This window comes from Sparus aurata, chromosome 20 (genome assembly GCF_900880675.1).
Source record: "Sparus aurata chromosome 20, fSpaAur1.1, whole genome shotgun sequence".
In the NCBI taxonomy this organism is placed as follows: domain Eukaryota; kingdom Metazoa; phylum Chordata; class Actinopteri; order Spariformes; family Sparidae; genus Sparus; species Sparus aurata.
Genome location: NC_044206.1, coordinates 27231549 through 27248761, shown reverse-complemented (window position 1 = coordinate 27248761; position 17213 = coordinate 27231549).

Genomic DNA, 17213 nt, shown 5'->3' with positions numbered 1-17213 from the left:
TGATGCTTTTGATCGTAAAGATCCCTTGAGTTTTTTGCAACAGTGTTTTAAATTAGTGCTGCGTTCCCTCTGGGAACTAGAACGACACTTAAAAGCCACAGATGACATTACAAATTTGTGACTAAAAGTTGGGTCAAATCTCAGCAGACATTTGATTCGGCCTCTAACAGGGTTTGTGAACATGTTATACCATGGCTGGTATCTGGTCGGCATCAACAGTCTTGCTGGTTGCCAGTTGAGCCTAAATGGCAGTGTCTCTCCAGTATGTGCTAATGTTGGCTTGTGCAACAAACTGGCAACCACTTGAGGGGGCAATTGGGTCAAATGATGCAAGTCAGACATCAACAGGCTGATTTGAGATCAGTTTTTGCTGCACAATGTATGCTGGTAAAAATTACTCTGTAGGCAACATGTCACAGGGATCAAGGTGGCTGCAGTTGCTTTACACCATTGTCATCTTTATTTGTAACTGGTTAATTCTGCAACTCAACTGTTACTATAAATGGTTTTTGCCCCAAAGTATCTTTTCTGTCCTGCTGCTCAGCAGGAGGCTGTGGAAGGTAAACCTACAGTTATCAGTGAGCATGTAGCAAGAGCATCAGTGAAATACAAGTTTAATTGTTTGTCAGAATGTGTTTTTGAAGAAAATGTTCGGTTTCATTAAGTTTTTCAGCGTCAGCACTGTTTACAGGTTCATCAGGTGCAGTTTTAATCACATACTCTCTTTAAGAGTCTTTTGTGTTCATTGAAACTTTGTAGAGTCCATACATTCATGTGCAGTTGGCTACACGCCATCTGGACAATATAACTGTCAATGAGTCAAGAGGTTTACCATATTATTTAAGTAACTTTTAAGTACCGAGTTGGAAGTAATCTTGTAACTTAATTACTTGCGGAGTTACTGATAAAAATCATGTTACCCAATACTGCAAATGCCTGGCTGTCACCTGATCTAACAGCTGATTGATTCAGACTGACTCAACTACATGACGTTTTATAGAACTGATTTATTTTTGCTGAACTGGAGACATTTTGTCTGTCTACAGGGAACATCGTCTAGAATGGGCTGTATGTCGTGAATAAGTGTGAATGAAAAGTAAGTACAAGTATCTCACGATTGAACTTTAGTACTGTACTTGAGTAAATGTACTTAGTCCATCACTATTTTCTGTTAATTTATGGTTCCACTCCCACATTTCTTATCAACATTTAGTTTAAATTAAAAAATGATTCTGATAATCAGTCAACTCAGTTACAGTGAATATATTTATAATTCACTTTTTAATACATGTACATTTTATATCAGATACTTTAACACATTTATTCGTACTATTCATATGGGACTTTTACAGAAATAACATTTTAACGCTATCTTTACTTTTACTCACACAGTTTGACTTTTGGGTACTTTTTTAAAACACTGACAGAAAATTAAAGTAATTAAGTAAAGTTGCTTTACGTAGTTACATCCCTTACATCTTGTAACAGTATATTTACTACATTAAATACAAATAGCGTCTTAAAACGTTTGTCAGTCTTCAGTACGAAGTATTTAAGTGCTAAAAATTTGTTTTTTTTTATGTAGTCTGGTGAGGAAGGGGTTATGTTTACAGTGGGCAGATGACGTCAGTGTCAGCTGTGCCTCGCGCATGCATTTTCCGCGTGCACTTGTGTGTGTGTGGATGATTCAGCAGCTCGTGCAGCTGCAGTCAGTCTCAGCGGCTCGCGCTCACAGTCAGCTAACAGGCAAAAACAAACAAACAAACACAAGGTGCTTTTATTTTGGTGATCTCGGCTAAGCTAACAGTTAGCCAACCCGTGCAGGTGAAGACACACGTCGGAGACCCCGTAGAGCTCGGAGAGGCCGGGCAGCAGCAGCAGAGCGCCGCGGAGAGCAGCGCCGTGTGTCCGCCTCACGCCTCCCTGTGGATTTTAAATTAGATTCAAATCATAATCACGATTATTTTGATTGATATTGTAATCACGATTATTAAAGACGATTATTCATTAATTTGAGAATAAGCACTTACTGAACTTTGAAATCTGGTATTTCTTTTAACACGATAAGTTTGAACTGAAAAGCAAGAAAAATGCTAATAAATAAGAGAAAAATATATCAATAAAATGAATTAAATAATATGTAAAAATAAAAAATAAACACTGTCCCGATGCGGCTTGACCATAGGTCCGTTGTGGTGGCAAAATATAATGGTAATTGTGATGGTAACACATAGTGTGTCCTAATTGAGGACTGTGTGGCGGTGGCAGGAACTGAGGCGCTTTTCATTTTTTAGCTTTTTTGTTCCTTCACTGCTTGGTCTTGTATTACTCTGTGTGTAATCTGATTAGATAAATTGATCTCGTTCCCTTGAGGTGCAGACACGGTCGCGTGACATATCTTGCACAATATCTTTGTTTGTTCCAAGTCAGACTCCTCGAAACCGAAGTGCTTCCACACCACAGAATTCGCTTTACCTTTCTTTCCGACCAAAGGCTGCATTTCTGCCATCTGCTACCATCTTCTTCTACACGTTTTTTCCAAACAAGCACTGGTAATACGCACCGGCATGGCTAAAAGCGAGAATATTTTCGGGCGGGGGCGGAGCAGAGTGCACAGGTGGAGATGGAAGGGATCGCTGCATTTACCACACAAGACACGGCGTGCAGCAGAATGATCGTTTTATTACGATTATCTTGTTTCATGATCGAGGGAAGCCAAAATCGAAATTGAAATTGAAATTCAATTAATCACCCAGCCCTACCTCCTGGGTGACAGAGCTCCTCACCCTATCTCTAAGGGAGCGCCCTGCCACCCTGCGGGGGAAACTCATTTCGGCGGCTTGTATCCTGGATCTTATTCTTTCGGTCATGGCCCAAAGTTCATGGCCATAGGTGAGGGTAGGAACGTAGGCTGACCGATCAATCTTATGCTCCATCCTTCCCTCCCTTGTGAACAAGACCCCAAGATACTTAAACTCCTCCACTTGAGGCAGGAACTCTCCCCCAACCTGGAGGGAGCAAGCCACCTTTTTCCAGTCGAGAACCATGGCCTCGGACTTGGAGGTGCTGATTCTCGTCCCAGCCGCTTCACACTCGGCTGCAAACCGCCCCAGGACATGCTGGAGGTCCTGGCTTGAAGGAGCCAACAAGACAACATCATCTGCGAAAAGCAGATGAAGCTCCCGAACCAGACCCCCTTCGGCCGCTGACTGCGCCTAGAAATTCTGTCCATAAAAATAATGAACAGAACCGGTGACAAAGGGCAGCCCTGCCAGAGTCCAACATATACTGGGAACAGGTCTGACTTACTGCCAACAATGCGAACCAAGCTCCTGCTCCGGTTGTACAGGCACCGTACAGCCCTTTGCAGAGGGCCTCTGACCCCGTACTCCCAGAGCACCTCCTAGAGAATGCCATGAGGGACACGGTCGAATGCTTTCTGCAAGTCCAGAAAGCACATGTGGACTGGTTGGGCAAACTCCCATGAATCCTCGAGCACCCTGCAGAGGGTATAGAGCTGGTCCAGTGTTCCACGGCCAGGACAAAAACCGCATTGTTCCTCCTGAATCCGGGGTTCGACCACAGCCAAATTCTCCTCTCCAGTACCCTAGAATAGACTTTCCCAGGGAGGCTGATCATCATTAATTATGATAAATAATATGACCCAATTTACATTAGATCATTTCAGGGCACCACCCATGAAGAAGGGAAAAACAGCAAATTTACTTAATCGATCTCATGCAAAGGTACTTAACTGTTTGTAACTCTGATAATAATTAAATAATTAACTACAACCAAATTTACCACAACAGCTGTAATGGTGAGTTCTTGACAGTGTAGAGGTCGGCAACAGTCACTCTGCACAATATTAAATGAACAGCAAGAGGGTTCAAAAGTAGTTTTTATGTGTGTGTGTGTGTGTGTGTGTGTGTGTGTGTGTGTGTGTGTGTGTGTGTGTGTCAAGGACTTGGACCACATCATGCAGTGAAGTCACAAGTAACAGCAGACACCAGACTCCCTTAACAAATCGTGTGTTTTTAAGAGTTGTTGCCTCATGAAGAGAAACCTGAAACACATCTTATCAAACAGCAGTGAATCCTGAATCATGGCCGCCTTCTTGTAAATTCGGCATTCAAAACAACACATTAAGACGTTTCTTCCTTGTAAAAACTGTCAGTGTCTAAAGTTTGTTTTACTTCCAAGCAGCTGCTTGAACTGATTTCACCATTTATACCAAATGTATTAGAGAATATAATACAACTAACACGTAAACACACTAAAAACTAACTAATATTGGCTTCTTTGTCGCCTGTCGAAAAAATGACCAGACTCCCTTTAAAAAACGCTAACTTTGAGACTCAAGAGACACTGTGCAAACTGTGTGAAACGCTGTCTACAAGAATATCTTAATTATATCTGACCTACATGTTAATTCTGCTAATATTAAATATGAAGATATTTCTTTATTTGTATAAAAAGGGTATCCGTTTTCTCCAGTGATGGAGGTGTATATTTACAGGTGACATCCAACTGAATGTGTCATCATCAACTTCACATAATAAGGTTGTCGAAGTCCATCACCTCCCCACACATCAGGTCGCTTCTTGCATTAATTATGTAAAGAAGTTCACAAGTTATTTCATTTAAATATGAAGCATATAAAATATTTACATAACAAATATTTATACCATGAATGTTAAAAAATTGTTATTTATGAAAAATGATTTCCTTGTGATTAAAATACTGGTTGTTGTATCAGGATGGATCAGTTTCATGGAAGCTCAGCTCCCGTTGGCTCCCCGGAACTCGAACTCTGTTTCAGCGCTTCAGGGTCTCACAGGTCCTGGATGTGACCCGGGATAAGATAACAGTCTGCAGGTCCGGAGGAGTTGAAGCGCATCATGTCTAAAGAAATCTCCGCCTCGCACTCGTACTGCAGGATGGCGGGCAGCAGTAAGTTGCTGTTGTTGCGGGAATCATCCGAAATGACAGAAACTTTGTCGAAGTTGTGCTCCAGGTTTCCACCCGAGATTTCCAGGGGCCCCCAAACTCATGAACTCATAATAGCTTAAACTCATTATCTCATAAAAAATTATTTAATAAAGTAATCTTCGATTTAAAAGCAATTACTATTGTTTTAGTCTTAATTTGCGCGCTTAAAAATACATAAAAATGCTTAATCTATCATGATTGTTTCGACTGCTCCCACCTCCCTTCTCATGCAATGGACTATTCCATGTTACTGCGCATGTGCACGCTTGATTCAGGAAGACAGTAGCAAAACAAACTAGTTGGCGCGGTTTTGAGAAGTTTTGAGTTGAGAAAAATGAAGCGGAGTTACGCTAGTGGAGCAGAGAGGAGAAGGTGAGAGGAAAGCAAACAGTTTTTTATCAAAATTTCCAAAAGTCAACCTTTTTTCGAGTGACACCGAATGTAGCCGTAGGTACTCGACAACAGCAAGAGCCAGAAGCTGCTCTCAGTGTCAGCCGAGGAGGAGATGAAGTGGAGAGTGACACAAGTGATGCTTTTCATCATAAAGATGTAAGTATTAAAGCAGTCGAAATGGTAAACTAAATTAAATATTGATTAATGTTCTTATCAATTACAGTAAAAGCGTTGAGATGATTCACTTGTTAGATAATAATCCTCAAGAAGGATTTTAACACTAGAACGGCCGAGAATAACTTTAACTTTGTTGAATGAAAAAATGCAGTACTGCTGTTAACTTACCTAACTTTTCCCAAAAGTGTCTGTATTTGAATTTAGAAGAGTTTTTATATAAATTACACAAAACACAAAGAAAATATGATATGATTTACCTATTTCAGCCATAAGCGGTCATGTTGACCACACATCATTTCTCGCGGTTTGCTGCTTTCATTGTCTCTCTAGTCTCTAACTTTGCTAGCGGCCTCCAGCTGCGCTTCTTTGCGAATTTATTTTTAAGTTAATTGTATTATACAGCCTGGTTGGCACCATGGGCAAACAAAAACAGGAGTTCCCCCTCCCTGAAACAGCAAGCGGAGCTGTTGCGACTCTGACTGTGTACCAGGGAAAGCCGAGGAAGAATGTCTGCATCCTGAGCACCGTGCACACAGGTGTGGGCACCTTTAGTGGGGCGAAGGCAAAGCCAGAGTCTGTGATTTACTCCAAAAGCAACAGAGATTCCAGTAAGAGCAGAGGTGGTGGCCTGTGTATTTACGTACACAATGACTGGTCTAAAAACAACGTAGTCACGCATACACATTGTTCACCGGACATAGAGTTCATTTTTATTAAAGCCCGTCCTTTTTTTGTATGTTGATGCTGGTATGGTATGTCAACAACTTATTTCATATTGCAGTGTATAAGGAGGAGTGAATTTGGCTGTGAAAATCCAATACAGGACACAGAGTCAGTGAGGTTGTCACAGAAAACCCATAGTTGCCAACTCTCCCGATTCAAGCGGGAGACTTACGATTTTTAACCCTATCTCCCTCGATGCTCCCGGTCAGTAATTTCTCCTGTTAATCTCCCGATTTTACAGTAAAGGAAACAAGTAAGATTGTGTCCCTATATTTGTTGCAGTATCTGGCAACCCTGGCCTGCCAAAATCATTTGATTTTGATGATGACGTGATTTTTGTCTGTTTAATATCACGAGCGAATGGGGAATTTAAGTTGCACACAGTGAAAGCACCACACCCCAAGTTATCTTGAAATCGATAATTATTGTCATTACTGCTATTTGTATAATTTCTACAAGTCACCGTTGAAGTTGAGTGACTGAAATCCTCGTCATCCTATTCAAAGGCTGCAACAGGCGACTCATCGAACCGGGGTGAAGTTAGTTTCAGTTTGGATATTCTGTGGATATCTACTCGGGTCCAGCTGAGACTTTACTGAGGTTCTCCCAGTGTCAGCAGCAGGAGGACGGTCAGCTCACCTCTCAGAGCCTCGCGCTGAATCACTGGAGACTGATTTAGGGACCGTCATTAAATTACTTAGCATGAATATATTAATACAAAATAACTGCTGTTTTTTAGAATATCTTCCATGTCATGTGACCCAGTGACTCCAAACCAGCTGCAGATTGTATCAGTAAACTGGACGAGTAAGACACCTATTGTTATTGTATTTTAGTGCTTCCTCTATTTAATATGAATATTAATATGCAGAAATTATGATTATTTTTCTCAATAGCTTCCATGTCATGTGGCTCACTGACTTCTGAAATGCTCAGGATGTTAACATATTTTCAAGCAGCAATGTCAGCTTCTACACTATTTTGTCTCATGTCTTAGATTCTGATTCTGAAATTCTGAAAATGATTTTCTTTTCAAAAATCTCACGAGTAGGTGAGATTTAAAGGGTCATTTTTCAAAAAAATTTCCGGGGGGGGCATGCCCCCAGACCCCCTAGTGTTGCTAGGTTATCAACTCAGAGCACAGCTGCTATAAAAAACATTAGGAGAAACACTGTTCTAAGAATTTTGGACATGTGTGGTTTAAAATACAAGGCAAGAAATTATGACAAATAAATCGCACACCTGGCGAAGGAACCTTGTTACTTGGGCCTATACACCGATGAAAAAAATCTCCCTATTTTTCACAACCCAATGTTGGCAAGTATGAAAACCAAGTTTATTGAATACAAGCTTCAAACCTGCAAGATTTTGAGCTCATTTGAGGGCACCAAACTGTAAATACTGCACTAAATAAATATACAAACATATAAATGCAACACTTTGTTTGTTGCTCCCATTTCTCTCACAAGTTTAAGTAAAACATTTTATAAAGTTTTTCTTTTGTATGTCCACAAAATAATTACTTCTTTCAGATGTTGAGCATACATTTGTTAAAATCCAATAAGATAAGCCATCTAACCTGACAGGTGTGGCAAATCAGGATGCTGATTGAACAGGACTGTTCCCTACCAACATGGGCAGTGAACTTCCCATGCTGGTGCATGGGATGCTGGTGACCAACATACCAGCACCAGCATGGGATGCTGGTAATTGGATGCTGGTGACCATCATACCAGCACCAGCATCCCATGCTGGTAATTGGATGCTGGTGACCATCATACCAGCACCAGCATCATCAGTGACATCACCAGCAAGACTATGCTGGTAGGCCATCATAATTAATAGGACCTTGCTGGTGGACCAGCTTCATTATGCTGGTATTTAAAGGAGAACTTTGCACACTCGATGGATATACTAGTTTGGTCTAGCTACCAGAACACACTGATGTCAACAAACAGGTATGTAGCTGCTTGCACAAACACACTGTTTTAACTACTTTTTTATTCATTTTGAGTCATACATGCTACAGTGCTGTGTTGTAGGGTGTATGCTGATGTTGCATAACTTTTGGTGTGAGATGTGGAGCATGTTAAGACGCTTAAAACACAGTGTAAAGTTCTGACCTCATGCTGTTAGCTGTCAATGCTAAATCTCCGTTCACGGAGCTCTGTAATGGTTGGACCAAATGTGTTTGCGTCTTCGGTACTGGCAAGTCAAGGGTAGCTTGAGCAATGAAGCTGCATGTTTAAATCGACCGAAGTTCTCCTTTAACAAGGCAAACCTGAAGTCTGTCCAGCCTAAATTCTACCAACATGTAAGTTGTGCTACGTGAGGAGGTAACACTTTAGATCATGTTTACACAAATATTAAACATGCATGCAGAGCCATACAACTCCCATACTTAGGCCAGTCCGACCACCTCTCTCTGCTCCTTACCCCTACATACATGCCTCTAAGAAGAAGCAAAAATCCAGTAACCAAGACCATCACGACTTGGCCTGAAGATGCGCTTCCTCAACTACAGCACTGTTTCCAGCACACTGAATGGAGTGCCTTTGAACATCAGGACCTGACCGTACACACAGAGGCTGTACTGCCCTACATCAAGTTCTGTATGGGGAATGTAACAGTGGATAAACGTATCCGAGTGTTCCCCAGTCAGAAGCCCTCAAAGACCGCAACACTGCCTTCAGGGCTGGAAACAGAGAACTATACAGCGCTTCCAGAGCTGACCTGAAGAGAGGAATCAGGAAAGCAAAACCAGAGCACAGAGGATTGAAAACCACCTCTCCAATAACAACCCTCGTCAGGGGTGGCAGGGAATCCAGCAGATCACCAACTTCAGGGGACAGACCAACACAGGTGCGGACTCTAACAACGCACTAGTGGAGGAGCTAAACTCCTTCACGCGCTTCGAGACCCCTGCCCAACAGTCTGCAGCCACACTACCCCCACTTTCTACCACTCTACCATCGAGAGCATCTTAACTTGCTGCATCACGGTGTGGTTCTCCCACTGCACCGAGGCAGATAGGAAGAGGCTACAGAGAGCGGTCAAGACAGCACAGAGGATCATCAGATGCCCCCTCGCTTCCCTCAGAGACAGCTACACATCCCATTGGTCACCTCTTCGGCCTGTTACCCTCTGGCAGACTCAGAAACAGCTTCCTTCCACAAGCCATCACTGCACTGAACACAAACAGACATTGACACACACACACCACCCAAGGACAAATGAGCAATAATCGTAAAACAATCATTGCATTGTATTGTATACAAAAACATTCTACATAATTATTTATTTTTTTATACTACAATGCACTAATGCCTTGTACTTTTTACTATATTTATGTCGTGTGGACACTTGATTCTCTGATTCTGACATAATTTCACCAATAAAAAAAACAAAAAAGCAATAATATCAAGATGAAGGGCCTGAGTGGACTCACTGTGCAGCACCACAGACACTCCGTGACAGATATTATGGGAATATTCCGGCCGGTTCTTGACTCGGGGACAGACCCCGCTCCTCCATCCTCCTCCTCCCCGGCCTCCAGGAGTGGGTCGTCGGTGTAGTATATAGTGTCACGCACCTATACTGACATGTTTATGTTAGTGAAGTGTAGGCGGAGTGATACATTGTTCTAATTCCCAGGCTACCGGAGTGCATGTAATGCAGGCTACAAATATGTGTAATAAAGTAACACTCATGGAGTTGAAGACAAGCCTATGGATGTCCATTGTGTATGTCGAGTAACCCGGTTATGAAGAACTATAACAGTCGGGGAGGGCGGCGGGTTCGTCCGAGGGAAGAGACGCGAGAATCGGACGCTGAAACGCAGATGTGATGCACAGACAGGAGATGAAGCTGCTGACGGAGGGAGGAGCAGCACAAAGGAGGGCTCCATTTGTCTGCCTGGTCGACTCGCGTGGGCGGAGCTGCAGACACAGTAATGATGTATCAGCTCGGTGCTTCATTCTATAAGAAGAGCTCGTATAATAAATATGGATTTAAAACGTCACATTATTTCCACCTGAGGTCTAAAAGCTGATCACAGTCGATCAGTTTTCATCTGGAGGTCTATATTGGCAAGTGTTCCCACAGACTCACAGATAATAGCTACTGGATCATTTTCCTCAATAAATAAATGACCAAGTGTAATATATGTATCTCATTTGTTTAATTGAGTTCTCTTTATCTATTTTGAGGACTTGTGTGAAAATCTGATGATGTTTTTGGTCATTTTTATGCACAAATATAGAAAATTCTAAAGGGTTCACGCTCAACAAACTGAGCTACCTCTACTGTAATCATATATTGTATGTAGTGTGTTTAACATTTACTAAATAGTGTAAACAGTGATGGACTCTCAAGACCAACCCCCTGACCTCAGGTGGGAACAGTCTTTATCACAGTCTCCAACCAGTGACTTGTTTAAAGAGACCAAACCAGCCTGGCTTCTATAATCACCAGCTGTTGTTGTGACACATATTTCAGGACTTCTTTATGTCAGTGTGTCTGGTTAACAACAGAGTCTGCAGAATAGGTGGTGAGGGATTTACTGTACTCTCAGAATGACTCATTTTAAAAGGTCAGACTGGAGGAACTCTCACTCTATAGACTGGGAGCTCTGTTTTTCTTTCAATGGGGAAACTTCAAGATCCCTGAAAAACCTGAACAATTTATTAAAAGGTCGGATTAACTTCTACTCAAATACATAAACTATGAAAGAATGTCTAATAAAGTGTAACCTTCACAATCAAAACACCAGAATAAACCCAATGAAATAACCAGTCAGATTTGACACCATCAAATAGAATATGAATCTTATTAGCTTTAGCAATTTCTTTCCTTACATTTCAGACATCTTTTTGTATTAAATGAACGTGTCAGCCTTTCTCAGAGACTCCAGGATCTCTTTACCTGTGGACGACCAGATCAGACCACCTCAAAAAGAAGCCAAGTCAAGAGCTTTGGTTGGAATGTACATAATACACTCCAGTTTTATTTCAGCTTTTATATTGTTTTTGTTTAAATCACAAACAGTTGAAAGAAAAAGTACAGAAATGAGTTCAAATGACAAAAGCTTCCTTTTCTCAGGTCAGCACAAATCAAAGGTCAAAAACCAAAAAGGAAGAAGGTCCAATAATCAGCCCTAACATCACCGAGCTCTCACCTTTTCTACCTTCACACTCAACAACAACCTTAGCACAGCTCATTTCTCTCAACAGACAACATCGTTTGTCAAACAGGATCCAGCATATCAGTATATCAGGAGAGTCTCAGCAGCCTGTACATTTTGGGGGAACAGGCCACAGGAAGGTGTCAGTTGGTGCAGCAGCCGTAGATCAACTTAAAGTCAAACCACAAACTCATCTATCGGCTGGTGGAGGCAGCGGCATCATCAACACGTCCGTTAGACTTCCTGCTGTTCAGGTGTCGGGCAGAGGACAGTCGCTCACAGGACATTTATTTACATCTGAATTCAAATGAGTTCATTTAAAAGATTCAATAAAACCAATAATTTTCTTATTTCTAAAGACCCTCAAACATGATGACATGTGCACTAAAGATACTCAAACATGATGACATGTGCAGTAAAGATACTCAAAAATGATGACATGTGCACTAAAGAACCTCAAACATGATGACATGTGAACTAAAGATACTCAAACATGATTATATGTGCACTAAAGAACCTCAAACATGATTACAGGTGCACTAAAGATACTCAAACATGATGACATGTGCACTAAAGAACCTCAAACATGATTACAGGTGCACTAAAGATACTCAAACATGATTACATGTGCACTAAAGATACTCAAACATGATTACATGTGCACTAAAGATACTCAAACATGATTACATGTGCACTAAAGATATGGAAGTTAAATCATGTCATTAATCAAGAGCATAGATTTTCAGTTTGAGAGCATGATTTCATTCCTTTTCAGTGACACAGCTCTTTCGCGTGCTCAGATTTTTTCTCCTCATGCTCACATTTTGTTCTTGCATTTAAATTTCTTCTGCTCTCTTTCAAAATGTCAGCTTGAACTCAAAAATCACATGCCCGTGTTCACATTTCTCCTTCTTGCACACAAAAATTTCGCTCGCATTCAAATGTGCCCTCTGCGCGCTCAGATCTAAAGTGCACACGCTCAGAACACACACCTGCTCACAGGTCAAGTTCTGCTCACGGATTTTTCTTGTGTATCAACACTGTCAACCAATAGAAGGCCGGCTACTGTTGACCAATCAGATTACCCCCGCTTCTTTGCGGGGCGGGCACTCTTTCTAACGGGTTTATCTACTTCCGCCCTCCAGGCTGTTAAATGTGGTGGTTGCCTTTATTTTTTGACGACTTTTGGAATAAAATATCAGTTAATCAATACACGAGCGCCCGTGCTTTTCATTACAATAGCTACATCAACATAAAGTAGAACAATAGCTGCTGTACTTTCGCCATATTAGCCAGCTGCCCAGGCAGCGGGATATATCTTATATAGTATAAAAATACTGTGAGTCAGGTAAGTTCGCGATGATAGTACAGGGGTTTAAATGTTCGTTTCATAATGACTGCACCTGGCGTTTAAAGTGGACCCTGCGGTTAATTGAAACTCGGCTATTATATAATGTACATTTACACCCCGCTCTGTACGCCGGGCCGGGATGCGAACCAGCGTCCCATGAAGCAAAAATCATTATCAAACGATATTCTTAACCGCTGTACTATCGCCCCAATCATAACCACTCTGCAGTATTCTCTGTAGTAGTCCATTAAAAATCGGGAATCGTGTGTTGATCTGGACCATTTCACAACAATGTCCAGTATATTATAACATGTGTCAAATACAATTTGTGTATTGATGGAATGCAACTTTTTCCAATTGAGAAAAGCCCTATTCGCACGGGACTAGTATAACCTGGGGACCTCTAGTAATCTGTAATAATTGCGGAGGTCGTCTGTAATCTTAATCCCGTGCGAATCTGCCATGTCCGTAATTTGTAAAGTAAAAATTCCACTGCAAATTACCTCCCATATATCACCAAACACAGAAGAGCTGCATTTTCCCCGTAGCCAAATACCGGAGTGTTGCTAAATATTTTAACTCTGGCGTTATTGAATTGTTTCGGTTGATTGGGAACGTTATTGCGTCCCTCACCAACTCAACCACAACTTCAATCCCTTCATGGTCCACCCAATATTGTTTTAATAATTCCCCGTCATTTAGCGTCTCCAAAACATTTGGCTGTGACCAGGTCTTAGCGAGTTAGGAGTCCTCTGGACTTCGTCTAAGGTCTCCCAGACTTAGGTGCTACTTTTATGCTTAAAATGTTTTGTGAATAACTCTTATTTTCAAAAATTAGGAGTTCTAAAGTTACGACTGACACGCCTATTATTTTTAGGAGTTGCTCCTAAATTCACCTGTTTGGAGCTAATCTTAAGGCAATTCTCATATCTCACACCCTCCTCCACCATATACGAAATGTATCCAGTCCTGGTAGCAGCCATCCTTTGGGGACACGAATGGTCAAAGAAGACCATTGCCATCTACTCAGACAACAGCGCCGTCGTGGACATAATCAACAAAGGGCGGTCGCATTGCCTCGACATTATGCAGTTCATGCGGAGGCTCACCCTGGTCTCAGCCCAACACCAATTCATCATCCTAGCCTCTCACATCCCAGACCATAAAAACTCAGTTGCTGACTCACTATCTCGTTTCTCATTTCAGAGATTCAGACAATTGGCACCAGCCTTCGAACCTCATCCGACCCCAATCCCACCATTTTCAGCCACCATCTTCAACTGACCCTGCCATTGGAACATCTAGTCTCCTCAACAGCGTCACGCCGCATATGCTCTCATCGTACCTGACCGGATGGAATTGTTACAAAATTTCCCATTCCGCATACAGCCTCCCGTTCCCTTCATATGACGTCCTGACACTCTCTTACTTCATCACATTCGCCCATTCCATCCTCATGATAAAATCGTCCACCATCCAGGTCTATATCAGCGGCATTAACTTCCTCATTAAACTACCCTCAGGGGCTCCATGTCCAGCCTCGTCCCACTCACATATAAGCATGCCATTGAAAAGGCCTAAGTAAGGCCGAACCACGTCCTATGCCGAAACCTCACTTTAGACCTCCTCGCCCGCTGTATTAGTACTCTCCGCACCAGCTACCTGTCTATACACATCGACAAAGTCCTAGAACCCATGTTCTTATTGGCTTTCTACGGCTTCCTACGCTGCTCAGAGTTCACCGCTCCATCCCTCGTCTACAAACCAACTCGACATGCCTCTCTATCCGACATTTCCATCCATTCCGCCGACACTCTCATTTTCCACCTCAAACTCAGCAAGACCAACCAGTCTAGTTACATCAACCCATTTACCTCTTCCGCCTAGACTCTTTCCTGAGTCCATACGAACCCATTCGCAGTTACGTTTCTTCCCCCCCAGACCCTCTGTTCGTCTCAGAAACAGGCCAAGTTGCCACACGATTCTGGTTTCACCACCATTTCCGCCAAATCCTCTCAGATCCGGAGTACCCCAAGCTTTATTCCGGACATTCATTCCACATCGGAGATGCCTCCACCACTTCGAGACAGGGAATCCCTGACCACACTATAAAAATCCTCGGGCGCTGGTCTTCCCCTGCGTACCTCACATATATCCGCCACAATCTGAACAACATTAGAAACGATCATACACACCTTTCCGCCTGAAATTCTGGGGATCATTCCATAAAAGAGGAAGCATGGAGACGGCTCCCCGAACCCTACACCCAGTGTTTCCCCTAGGTTTTTTTGTTGGCGGGCTCGTCCGACTGAAAATGTTTTACATTGAAAATGTACATTCAGCGACTCCTCAAACCTCAAGGTAATGAATAGAACAATTTGATTTAATTAAAACACAACAGAACAACATTAACAAAACAGAAACACTCAAACACTTCATTGAAGGGCTGAGCTGGACAGGACAGGTTAGGTAGGGGCTGGGATTTTTTGTGAGTCCAGCAGATCCTACAGAACATTCCTGAATTAAAAAATGAAATTTATATATATATATATATATATATATATATATATATATATGTATATATATATATATATATATATATATATGTGTGTATATATATATATATATATATATATATATATATATATATATATATAATAATCTATTTAAAAATTTTGCCACCAATACAAGGCCAGCTGACTTGTTATCTTGCAAGGATCATACAAGCTGGCTTACATAACATAATAATAACAGCAGTTTTGTTCCGATTAATTTTGGCGCTACCCAAGCCAGCCTTAGTAAGTAACGCACTTCTGGTCATTTTCAAAAAAATAAAACACCCGTTGTCCTTTAATTATAAAGAAAACCATAAGGATAAAATTTGTGCTCTTATTTTATAAACAGGGAGCGAACCACCCCTCGCTATGGCTAAATTGAAACCGCCGTAACACTGTTTTAAATTCCGCTATAGCGCGGGTAACATCAGGTTTTAAAGCTTTATCGTGTGAGAAAGTAGCCGTTTAGTTCCCCGTTGTGCCGCCAGTTTAACCAAATAACGCTTGTTTGCACATTTGCTCCGACGTGGTGGGAGAAGTCCAGACCAGCCGCACCTGTATTGGAGCGGCGGAGCAGCCCAGCCCGGGTTTGCTGAGCTGATCTGCGGTCAAAACTTCACCATCATACCGGTAGAAGAACACCAGCCGATTAATTTACCTGCAGCTTTTTGGAGATTTAACACGGGCTGGATAGCTTCATTTCGGAAGATAAATGTAGGTCTCATAGATGAAAATAAACATCTGTGGCAGCTACGATAGCTTATTTTAATGAAAAGTGTAACATGTAAATAGCATCTGACAGTGTGCAGAAAAACAGACAACAACGCGCAGGTTTGCACGTAGATTTTCACGTTTTTCAAGGGGGGGCGGGGCTGCCCCGCCCAACAGAATGGTAGGGGAAACACTGCTAAACCGGTCCATCAACCTCCTCCCACATCCTACTGCCTACAACCCTGACTACCCCCTCCTTCCCTCCATCCTTCCATCCCTCTACCCTCGACCTTTATCTTTCACCCCTCCAACCCTCCATCCCTCTCCCCGAACCCTCAATCCATCCCTCCTACACATCGTCGATCCTACCAAATTCATATTGTACAATAAACCATTTTAAATTCATATCAGTATTTGGCGTGGTCTGTGTTAGTGAAGAGACTTTGCTTCCTTCTGCTTAAATAAATGGTGGTGCCATTAGGGTTGAGATTTAAAACAGGACGTAAACGCTGGTGTAGCCACTAGGCAGACGGTCTGTGTACATTACAGTGAAGACAACAGCTCTCTTCCAGCGCTGCATCACATCAAACTTGTGGTATGGTTTTATTTGACTTTGTCTAAGTAGTTCCCCAGACTACAAACCCCAAACAGTTTGCACCTCTGGTTCAAAGGAAATGTGGCACAATTCTGTTAACCTGGATGTGTTCACTGTAAATAGTGACAACAGACTGTTTCTGCTTCAGTTGAGTCTCATTCTGCTTCACAACAGAATTTTATTCACACTTAAGCTTTTCAATGAGGTAACTAAAACTGTAGGCATTCAAAATGAAGGTGTGGTTCTTATTCAGCTGCAGGAGGAGCAGGTTCATTAGATTGCAGGGCAACCCTCAGGATCACACGTCGGCACTGAAAGTGAAAACTTATCATGCAAACATGTAATTTATCTGTGTTTCACTTTCCATTTTTTCCTTTTGCTTGTTCAGGCAGGAAGCTGAATGCTATCAGCTCCGACCTCGCCATCTGGACTGAGACAGAATCACAACCCTCCACCTGATCCACCCAGGACCGTGTCCACAAGGCATCTGTGTGTTTGTCCTTGGTCTTAAAGATCAGAGGCTCTGTCCTCAAT